Source organism: Tupaia chinensis, unplaced genomic scaffold (assembly GCF_000334495.1).
Source record: "Tupaia chinensis unplaced genomic scaffold, TupChi_1.0 Scaffold148049_1, whole genome shotgun sequence".
Classification (NCBI taxonomy): domain Eukaryota; kingdom Metazoa; phylum Chordata; class Mammalia; order Scandentia; family Tupaiidae; genus Tupaia; species Tupaia belangeri.
The window spans coordinates 1,206,798-1,218,314 of NW_006207899.1; the positions used below are offsets into that span (position 1 = coordinate 1,206,798).

At 37.1% G+C, this 11,517-nt stretch overlaps 1 pseudogene; it reads right to left on the reverse strand.

Annotated features, from left to right (window-relative positions):
- Positions 1 to 3,440, reverse strand: part of LOC102491195 (ADP/ATP translocase 3-like) — a 15,685-nt pseudogene extending 12,245 nt beyond the window's left edge.
- Positions 3,441 to 11,517: the final 8,077 nt, after the last annotated feature.

The following is an 11,517-nucleotide window of genomic DNA, read 5'->3' on the forward strand; positions in this document are numbered from 1 at the left end:
TAATAATAATAATAATAATAATAATAATAAAATTAAATAAATAATTATTTTTAAAAAACTGTTTCTTTATTTTAAAACAGAGAGACATTGCTAGTACTCACCTACCTGGGTTGTTTAAATGAGTATTAATGGATGATGAGCATGTTGTAATCTAGTGTTGCCTTTATTACTGGGGAAGGAAAGTTCACAGGGAGCTATAGACGTGCTTTCTGATGATTTCCAACTCCCGTTATTTCCAGAGTTGCTATAGATCTTTTCCCACTTATCTGTTTAATGTTTTTGTTGTAATTATCTCCTCTTATTTCACTGGAATATACTGCCCACTTAAAGGCAATTAGTAGTTCTGTGGTTCAAGGAAACAGGATATTGATTTTTTTTTCTTTGATCCAATAGAGTCGTTGACATGTTTATGTTTTATTCTTCATGAAACTTGGAAGTGGGGACCCTGTTTCACAAGCAACACCAGCCTCCTTTGTGTGTATTGGAGCATTGTATACCCAGTAGGGACTCAGGACATGCTCATTAACAGTTTTTATTGTTTTTAAAATGAGTGATTCTGAAATAAGCTCCAAATAACACTGATGATTTTTTTAAAAGCATTAGCAAAAGGAAAGATAGAGAAGTAGAAATTGTCCTTCAGCCCCTTCTCTTCTGAATTTACTCTTTGGCTTTTGTTACTGGGTTTTTAGAGGGCAGAGATGAGTTTCAGTTATTGATGGAGTCTTAGTTAATACTATTGATGAATTACTGCTGGGCCCACTGTTTGATTTTTTTTTTTTTTTAAAAGTCTTCCAGAAGGTTTGTGTGCATGCCAGAGACAGAGAGAGAGACAGAGAAAGTGAAACAGCACCCTCCATGGGAGATACTCATGCCACAGTCTCTTCTCCATTTATCCTTCCTTTCAGGATTTTGGGTGCACAAGCACATGCACTTGGCATGCTTTTCTGGCCTTCTGGTCTGGGACTTGAACCTTGTAGTCAGCCATGTGGGATGCAGCCAGCTTAACCACCATGCCTAGAGCTGACCCCACCACTGACTTTTAAAAGGCAAACTTGAGGAAGTCTGAGATCTCTTTGTATATTTAAGGGGAAAGAGCTAACCCATATTTTGGCAGAGTCCTATTTTACGTCCTTAACACAGTCTGAGAGAAGGTGTTGAAAGAGCCTTGAAAAGTATGGACGGTAACATGTATGATTACGCTACTATGCAGCATCTTCTGGATGGGAAATTATATTTTGTATGCTGTGATAATGCTCAGTGAATAAATGTAAATTAATTAATTTAAAAATTAAAATAAAGTAAAATTAAAAAAACAGATCAAAAAATCAATATTGTATGTTTTCCAAGGGAGGAAACTCCTGCCTCAGTTTCTTTCGGTTTTTATGGGTTTGAATCTTGATATTAATCTCTAAAGAGAATGGGTGTGAAACTCGATACTCTTAATCAGTAAAGAGAACTTGAGTTGTTTCTCTGGAATAGATTTCAGCTTGTATTGTGGAGTCTTAATTTCATTTGGAAACCAGAGGCTAACTGGTCATCATTTTATAGCAAGGTAAGCTATCTCCTATTTCAACCCACAAATCTCAGTGGCTTATCACATGAATTTTTATTTTTTGTTTACAACACAGTTAAGCACAGGACAGGAGTGGGGGTTCTGCTGCCAGTCTATAGCACCCTCAATGGGACATCCTGCATGGGATCAGCACATGCACTATGAAGATGGTGTGGTGGGTGCTCAGCAGGCCTGGACAGGGTGTATACCTCCCTGTCCACAGTGTTCAGTCCAGAACTCATCACAGGGCAGCACCTAACTGCTAAGGAGGCCGAGAGACGGGGGCCAGTTGTGTGCTCAAGAGAGAAAGAAAATGCTTGGTGAAAATTTAGGTAGTTTTTGACAAAGCATGCTAGTTGGTTCCATCAACTTTTAAATGATAACATTTTTCTTATATGCTACATATACAAATATGTGGAAGTTACAAGAAATAATAACATGAGTACCCAGTTTAAGAAATGATATATTACAAATGTAGTTGATGTCTTCAGCATGCCTCTTTTCCTCAGGTTGTATTTCTTTTGCATTGATTAGGAGTAAGCACTATTTTAGTTTTGTGCCTTTTGATGATCGTTTTATGATATATATGTGTATATATCACACACATACACACACAAATTTAAACGTTTTTATTGTTATTTTGGTATTTATACAAATGGTATCCAATTGCATGTGTTCTTTAGTGACTTCTTTCACTCATCTTAGTGATTGGAAATTCATTCATGTAGTGGTATGTATCTGTAATTGATTCATTTTTACTGCTAAATAGTATTCCATTTCTTAGATAAAACAGGATGGATTTTTCAAGTTTCCTGCTCATGGGCATTTGAATTGTTTTTAGGCCTTTTTCTTTTTTGGAAGCAATGCTACTCTAAATATCTCCTTACATAACTCTCCATACATATTTGTAATTTACTTTAAGATATGAATCTTCCTGCAACACCAGAATATAATTCTATCAAAATATGATACAGTAGTAAGTAGCACTCACAGAAAACTTGAATAATTTAGATCTTCATTCACTCTGCATAGCTTGGTGTGAGTGTCGTTATGGAGTATATCGGCTTCCCAGAGTGTGGGCTAAGGCTGGCTAGAGATTTTAACTTCAAAGATCCATTATCTTCCTTTGTGCTTTAAAGAGAATTTACAAAATGAATCTCTGAAGGAATAATTGTACTTCCATTAGCTGTCTTGCTTTGTGCAATCAATGTGGCTAAGTTATTGGGGGGGATCCATGTATTGTAAATGACATATCACTTTTCTGAGGCTTAGCGTTGTGTGCGATAGAGCTAGGTTTCTTTCAAAGATGACAAAGAGTCCTCCTAATTTCTTTTCTGCCCACTGATAGATTAAGTGAAGTTCCCACTTTGCAGTCTCATTCTTCTAAATTAAGGTGTTACTTCCCTTTCAAAAGCAAACAATCCTCATGACTGAACATAAAGGATCAGCAAAATGATAGTCTAAGCCAACCATGATTATTTTAAATTCCAGATCCAGAAAGAACTGTGTCCAGAGTTCTTAAAATGGAGATATTTTGACAGGAAAAATAATGTCCTCTGTGGCATCATCCTATCAAAGGGCGAGGTGACCATCAGAGGCCCACTTTGGAAGTGGTTAGCCACTCAGACGCATGGCATCACCCTGAGGTGACATTGAATCACAGCTGTCCATCGCTGGGGTAAATCTATGAATTTTATGTTAAAATAAACTTCCTCAGAACCCAGAGAAAGGCTAGTGTTTTCCATAATAAGAAAAATATATAGTGACAAATTACAAAGACAGGCTGCTAAAGAGAAGTCGCAGAGTTAAAAACCTGCAGCACGGCCTGATTAAGATTTGGCTGATAGCTCTTCATCAGATACCTGGTCTGATGAAGACTGTCAGACATTTCTGGTCATGCTCTCACATGACTCAGAGGTTGGCATCCACCTAGAATTTGCTTATGTGGCGAAATGCTTTCAAACCTTATAAGCCTAAAGTATTGGGGATGGAGTCGAGGCAGAGAGCAACAACTGACGTTTTAAGCTGTGCAACTTTTAAACTATACGCTTATAAAAAGTCTGCAATTTTAAACCACATGATAGTAAGGCAATTTATTTTCCATATATAAAACTATATTACTATAAATAAAAGTTATTTTTTATGAAAGAAAATAAGGAGGAGGACATCATTTTTCAAATCGCTTTTTGTGATTTGCTTCCTAACTGGGAATAGTGGGTCCTTTGGCTCTTGAGAATTTATTTTACCTTAATATCCTAACATCCTAAAATACAAAGTATTAGCACATAGCAGTCAAGAGCGAAGGCTTTGGAGCCTAAATGCCTGGGTTCAAATCTCCGTGGTGACATCTCTAACATGTTCTCAAACCTGTCTGTACCTTAGTTTCTTAATCTGTAAAATAGAAGTATTTATACCAATAGATACCTTTTAATATTTTAATAAAGAATTAAATAAATTAATACAGGTAAAAATACTAAGAAAGCCAAGGCCAACAGGTGGCACGGTGGTTGAAGAGTTGGACTTCCACATGGCTGACCACAGTTCAAGTCCCAGAACTGATGGCTTCTTTCCTCATTCTCTCTCTCTGGTCAAATTAAAAATAATATAAATAAAATAAAAATTATTTTTTTTAGAAAAATACTAAGAAACCCTATTATATTCTTTTAACCCTCAACAAACATTAGCAAGCATACTCTTTGCCAAACACTATGCTAAATGATATTGATAGATAATGTTACTGCCTCAAGGAAGGAGCAGATAATAGTTTGGTGATAAGCTTGGAACTTTCTGTAGAGTATAAAATACATTCATATTTTGTAGGTGTCATTCTTGTGTTTATAGTTACTTTATTTATGTCATCTTCAATCTCTCATAATTAAATTTTGTCTTATTCTGTTTGGGCTGTTGTAATAAAACTACAGACTAGGTAGCTTGTAAACAACAGAAATGTTTTTCTCACAGTTCTGGAGGCTCAGCAGTTCAAAATCAAGGTACCATCAGATTTTATGTCAAGAGACGCTTTCTGGTTCACGAACCGCATCTTGGGGTGAAGGGGCTGACTTGAGCCTCTTTTATAAGGGTGCTAATCCTATTCATAGGCTCTAGCTCATGACCTAATCACCTCCAAAGTCATGCCTCTTAATACCATCAAATTGGGGTTAGGATTTCAACATATGAATTTGGGAGGAGGGCAGGGGACATGAACATTTAAATCATAGTAATTTAAAACAGTAGTTTATATTTTTGTTACTATAGATACCACTTGTATAAGAGAAGCAAAAAGAAGAAAAAAAAACTCTTCACCATGAGATTCTTTTATACTTTATATAGATCCTCTTAGATCCAGTTGAATTGTGAAAGAGGCAGATAGATGACAGATGGAAAGACCAGACTGGATTAGAATCAGATGTGTAGGGCACATTGGTTCTCCTTAGTAAGTTCTTACAATCTACAAAAGTATTTCTCCAATATTCCAGTTCTCTCAGTCAGATTTTGGGCAAGAAGCTATTTCTTTTTTGTTTTTCCTTTTATTTTCTTAAATTTTTGCGTTTAATCACTGTACATCGTTACAGGACACAAGATGGATTTTCCCAGCTTAAATACACTGTGTATTAGTCCAGTCAAAGATATTACCATATACATTATCATCACCAGATAATTATTGTGTTCATTAAATGAGTTTGCTTCTTCTTTATTCCCCTTGATTCCCTCCCTCCCACCCCACCCCCATTGTCAGTCCTCCTCCTGCAATGTCTCTGCTATCTACAGTTGCTCTCCATGCCTTTATACTTTCCAATATTTCAGCTTCTGTCATAGAATGCAGACATTTGGTATATATTAAATGAGGATATATATTATTTCTCTTTCATAGTCTGCCTTGTTTCACTCAGCATTAAATCTTCTCTCTAGTCTGTCATTTACCAACTCTGTTACATTGGGCAGGGTATTTTATTCTTTAGTCTATCTGTCAGAATGGCAGTGTATTAGTTTCCTGTTGTTGCTGTAACTGATTGCCACAAACTTAGTTGCTCAAAACAACCCAAATGTATTATTTTTCAGCTTTAGGGTCAGAAATCTAGCCCATATCTTATTGAATTAAAACCGAGGTTTGGGCAGGACTGTTTTCCTTTTGGAAATCCAAGGGAGGAATTGTTTTCTTGCCTTTTCTAGCGTCCTGGGGCCGCCTACATTCCTTAGCTCTTGGTTCTTTCCTCTATCGTGGAAACCAGCACCATAGTCTCTTTAGTGCTCTTTCCTACCCAGACACTTTCTTCTCCCTCTGAAAAAGAGCATCGTGATTACATTGGAGCCACTCCAATCATCTAGGATTATCCTCCATTTCAAGAGTCTTAGTCACATCTAGGAAGTTCCTTTTCCCATAAAGTAACATTTTTAGTTATTTTGGGGACTGGATGTGGCTATCTTTTGGAAAGAAAGCATTATTCTGCCTAGCACAGACAGTTTGGCTGTATAGTTTCTTAAGTATTTTCTACCCTTGCATGCAACTAATATAAATAAGGTTTGGACATCTTACCTACTGTTTTTCACACTGTTATATCCTCATAAAAATAGAACCCACCTCAGATCTTTGTCCTTTTATTACCCTCTCACATCATAGCCCTTATAGCACCCTCTCTTTGTGCAGAAACTCATTAATAACTACCTTCCCTTGTGTAGATCCTTGATTCTTTAAGTTCATTATTAGAAACAAACATAACTTCTCATTTCTTCAAGTTCCTTTTCTTATTTAAATAATAAGTATTTAGCCTGATGCAGTATTTATAATTCAAATATTATTTGTGGTTGATATTTTTAGTTTATCAACCCTACTTCTTCACAAATAATAGAAAAAAATGATCACCCCTCCCCTCTTCTCCATATGCGTAAACATTATAAATATATTTGTAGCACATTAAAACAGAATTTCACTGTTGAAATGATATTTGTAGGGTGCTTCTGGAATTTGCTAATTAACAAGAGCTTGTTTCTCCTTTTATTCCTATTCTTTTCTTTTTAGTTTATTTCTTTATGTTATAAGTTATTGCCAATAGTATTTTGATCCTGCAATTCATCCCCAACCTTAGCTAACTCTGGATCATGGGCAGGTGCATTCTGGTATACTAAAAGGGAGATCTCTAGACCTGAACTGAGAACCCTCCTTTGTGGGATTCCAAGTGTCTGGTCCCTCTCTAACTATTTTTTATTGCACAGTTTGTCTAACTGTAAAATTACCAAATGAATTTCTATAATTATCAACATATGTTATTTATTTATTTTTTTCCTAACTCTTCTCATCAGGAGAGACCTCATTTTTAAACAGCTGATCCAGAGTTTGTTTTGCTTGATGTAATGCTCTTTTAGCTCTGAGCCAAATACTGAGATGGGAAGTGTGAGAAATGCTGTTATTTTAGCAGGCCTTTATTTAGGCAATAATGAAGAAGGTGGTAATTGCTTAGTCATCTACAATTCTCTACCTCCTGTTTAAGTGTAAGGCTGCTTCAGCTAATGGTAAGATACTGAAAAGACCCATCTTTGAAAGATTCTTTGAAAATGTAGCAATTGTGGTAATGACTAAATTTCTTCAAGTGGCATCTGGAAAAGAAAGCATTTTTTTCTTTACTGTGAGAGCACAGTTTTCAGACCTTTTCTATAGGACTTGAATTTCACTATGACTCTTCAGAGAGCTTCTAATATTTTGGGCTGTTTGTGGTAATCGCCATGAAGCTGATAAACTATTAAGGCCTGAAGGCTTTATATAGACTGTCACTAGCAGTGTCTGTGTTGGAGGGATACCATTGGCTTTGATGTGCTAATTACAATGTACTCCCTGCTCCTTAATCCTCTTCCTCAAAATTTGTATGAAATTAAGATAAAAATCATGTTGTCATCATCTTTAAAGAAGTATATTTCATGCAGAGAGGAGGAGAAAAGATCTTTACAATTTCTTTTGTTTTTTTTTCTCAATCAGAGCCTCCCCTGAGGTGTGCAAAACCCAGGCAAATATATATTTTTTGGAGGGCCTGTGTCTATGTAAAGATGATTTTTTAAAAAGATATATATTAAAACATTCATGAGGTCATACATAGTGCTGTATCAAGGAAGATTTAGAACAGGAAGTAGAGAAGAGGTACTTATGTCTTTGTTTATCGTCCAATAAGAGCCCATGAAGATTCTTCGTAGTGTTCAGGCATGGTCTCTTTCAGTTGAGATCCAGCCACTATCTTTTCATGTTTTCAGTTGTTAAGTACAGTAATTCCTGCCCTGAAAATAACGTAGTAATGGTGCTATTACTCCTAATACCTAGATTCTTTGGATCCTGTTTATACTAAAACAATGTCAATCTTTTTGCCTCACGAAACCCCCAGTAACATTTATTCCATTTATCTCATGCTGGTTGCGTTCCTCATGATCTGCCTTACATATCCTTCTGTATGTCTCACTGCCCAAGAAAACCAGCTTTCAAAGACTCTCTCAGAGGTTGTTATTGAGCTTCGCTGATAATGGCTGCAGTGAAAGTTTTATTCACAGTACAAAGGAAATGTAAACAATAATCTATGTTATGATCATGTTGAATTTATTGTGTGGAAATTTGGAGCATAAATAAGAGAAATACATATTATTTTTAAGAAATATTTATTTATTTAATCAATTTTATTTGTTATTATTATTATTTAATTTGATAAGAGAAGGAGAGAGAGATACTGAGAGAGCAAGACCCTAGGTCCGAGACTTGAACTGTGGTCGACCATGTGGAAGTCCAGCACCTTAACCACTATGCCACTGGCTGGCCCCGAGAAACACATTTTCTAATCATGTCTTCTGTTGAACTTTTTAATCCATAATAACTGCATTCCTAGATTGTGACATGTTTTATTTATGGATTTTTTAATTGCTAGACGGCAGGAGCATGTGCATACCAGAGAGAGAAAAAGAAAGCGCCCTTCCTCCCATAGGATGGGGTCATGTCCAATCCTTTTTCATCCATTTCTCTTTCCCATCAGGATTTTGGGCATGCATGCTCGTGTGCCTTGTGTATTTTTCAAACCCATGGGGCCAGTATCTGAACCCTGGTTGGACATGTGGGAGATATGGCTTTCTATGTACAGTGTTTACTCACTATGCTGGAGGGCTGGCCCAGTGACATCTTTTAAATTTGACCAGCAACCTGCTTTCCACACAGCTCTCAGCAGAAAGGATACACAATGAGGAGATGAGGAAAGGATTGGGAAACGAGAAAAGTGGTTCTTGCCCCCAATATGTATTTTTTTACCCAGCATGGCTTAAAATCAACCTTCCAAGAATGTTATCATTACATGGGTGGGAAGAACTCATTGATACTGGGGATCAATGACTATCTTAGGAAGAAATAAGTACAGCCACCCTGGAGGACTATCTGTCACATGCCGCAGAGATACAAAAAGGAAAAGATGACCATCCGGTGGGGTGGGGAAGGATCCCCTCAGTAGCAATGCCTGTGCCCCTTACCATCCTTAGGTGCTATAAAACATAGCTATGCTCTACTGTCAGCACACACACAAAGCCCACATATAACTCAAGCTCTGGGTCAGCCCAAAGCCTAACTTACTCTTTGCCTGATGTGACTGAAAAGTCCATCTAAATCAGCATGTCATCAGCACGCTTTTCTGGAAGCTTAGTTACCACACTGGGAAAGAAAAAGGATCCACTTGCCTGGGACTGTGTTCTAGTCATGGAACTTCAAGATTACTGCATAGGTGCAAATTATATGAGACAAATCCTTCAATCCTTTTGTGTAGTTAAAAGTCAGAGCATCTGGTCAACCTCACATATAGGAGGGGTAGATTAAAGAGTTTAGAGATTTGGAGAGTACCTCAAAAGGGCAGACTAGAAACAGGGACCTCCATAGATCCTGACTAAGACTTGGGGAACCCATACCATGAAGTACCATGAACACTGCTGGTCCCAGGTAGAAGGGGACTTAGAAGAAAATATTGAGGATGGCACTCCAAAGAGCAGGGTCCCCTTGAAATGCAGCGAGGGTCCCATTTCCTTGGGTCCAATACTGTCAAGTGATGACAATGGTGTATGTGAAGATTAGACTGATCATATTGGTTTGAATTCTTATTTTAGTACTAGCTGGCTAGCTACATTTTCTTGCCCTCTTCCACCTATCATCCACTCATGAAACAGTAACTGAGTACCTTAGATGTGTCCAGCAAAGTCAACTTATCCTTCAGGAACTAAGGCCAGCAATACTTCTGGAAGTCCCAAAATTTTCTAATTGCTTTTGTAATCACAAGGGAAAAATGAACTTTTTGGTTTAAGAAGATGTTTTACTAGATATTAATTATTTATTTTTATACCAACACAGACATAAGATATTATTTTAAATTTTTTTTATGGAGAAAGAGGCTTACAAAGGCTAAAATACTCAGAACTCAGGGAAATCAGTGCAGTCCTGGCAGCCATAAGGGAAGACAGACAATAACACTGGAAGTTATATTACAGTATAATGCATTCTTCCATCAGAGTTTAGATCTGGGAACTTGTGGAAGACTTGGTAGCAAGGCTGAGGGTATGTCTGAGTAAATCAATGATGATTACCCTATTTCACCATGCTCTATAGCCAATTCACAAAGGTTTTACTCATTCTACTTGTAATCGATGCAGTAGTGATCCAAATGTATTATAGGCAACTATGAAAGTCAGCTACTGGTAGACTTTTAGCTTTGATACTGATTGCTTTGAAATATAAACATCCCATCTGAAAGCATTTTTGAAATAATTGTGAAATGTGTAATAAATGTATACATAATTTGCTACTGAACTCTGTGTCCATGATTATTTCCAGATTCGTCAAACTATCCAAATCTAGTGGTAATTCTAGCATACCATGCTTGAGCTGTGGAAACTGGAATGGACATCTCCAAGTGATGACAGTTTAAATACCTCCCATAGTCATGATCTCAATATTCTCAGCTTGGTCTACTAAAATGGTTCTGCATTTTAGTTATGTGGTTATTGTAACTTTGTATTATAAAGTAATAATGACAATTAAAACAAAAAGTTTCTGTACATTTGTTTTATCATAGACTATAATGATAATAAGCCTGGTTGGTTTGGGTCATATGATACTGAGCTTCCTTCAAAGTATAATTTTAAAAGCATCTAATTTATTTACATTTTATTAAATGAAAGCAGGCATTCAATTGAAGTCATGCATTTTATTCAACAAGCATTTGTTGAACATCCACTATTGTGCAAACACAACACCACTCTATCAGGTATCAGAGGTACTTAAATAAACAACACACAGTCCTTACCCTCAAAGTCCTTACCCTCAAACTGGTAACCAGTTTCTCTTGCCAATAATCTTCCCTAAATTATAAGCAGCAGGTATTCTCCTCAGTTTTTCTAGATCTATGTCACAGAGAACAAGGCAAGAGTGAGCTTGATGGCTTTTCATAGTAGTCAAATACCCAAAAAATATGGTCATTCTCCTTGTTTCAAATACATTGTGATCATATGTGCTCTAAGCAGGGTTTGCAAAGAGTGTTTACCTCAGATGGCTACGTGCTTAGTCTTAGAGGATTCAAAAAGTTTTCCTGAAGTAAAATGCTTTTGAGCTCCACCATGACGAGAAGATTAAGGCAGGACATTCAAGATGGAAGGGTATCAAGCTTGAAGCAGTAAGATGTGAAAGTGCATAGCACTTTAAATTGCAGTACGTTTATATTATAAGACATTTATGAGACAGATAGTTGGCATAGTGGTTATGTTGCTGGACTCCCATGTAGCTGACTGCGATTCGAGTCCCAGACCCGGTGGCTTAAACTCAAACCGGGCGTGTGTGAGTGTGTGCCCAAGGTCCTGAAAGGAGAATGGAGGAGAAGGGATTGTGATGTGGCCATCCCCCAGGGGTGGTGGTGGTGGTGGTGGTGATTTCTCGTTTTCTGTCCTCCGTCCCTCTGTCTCTCTCTGTCCTT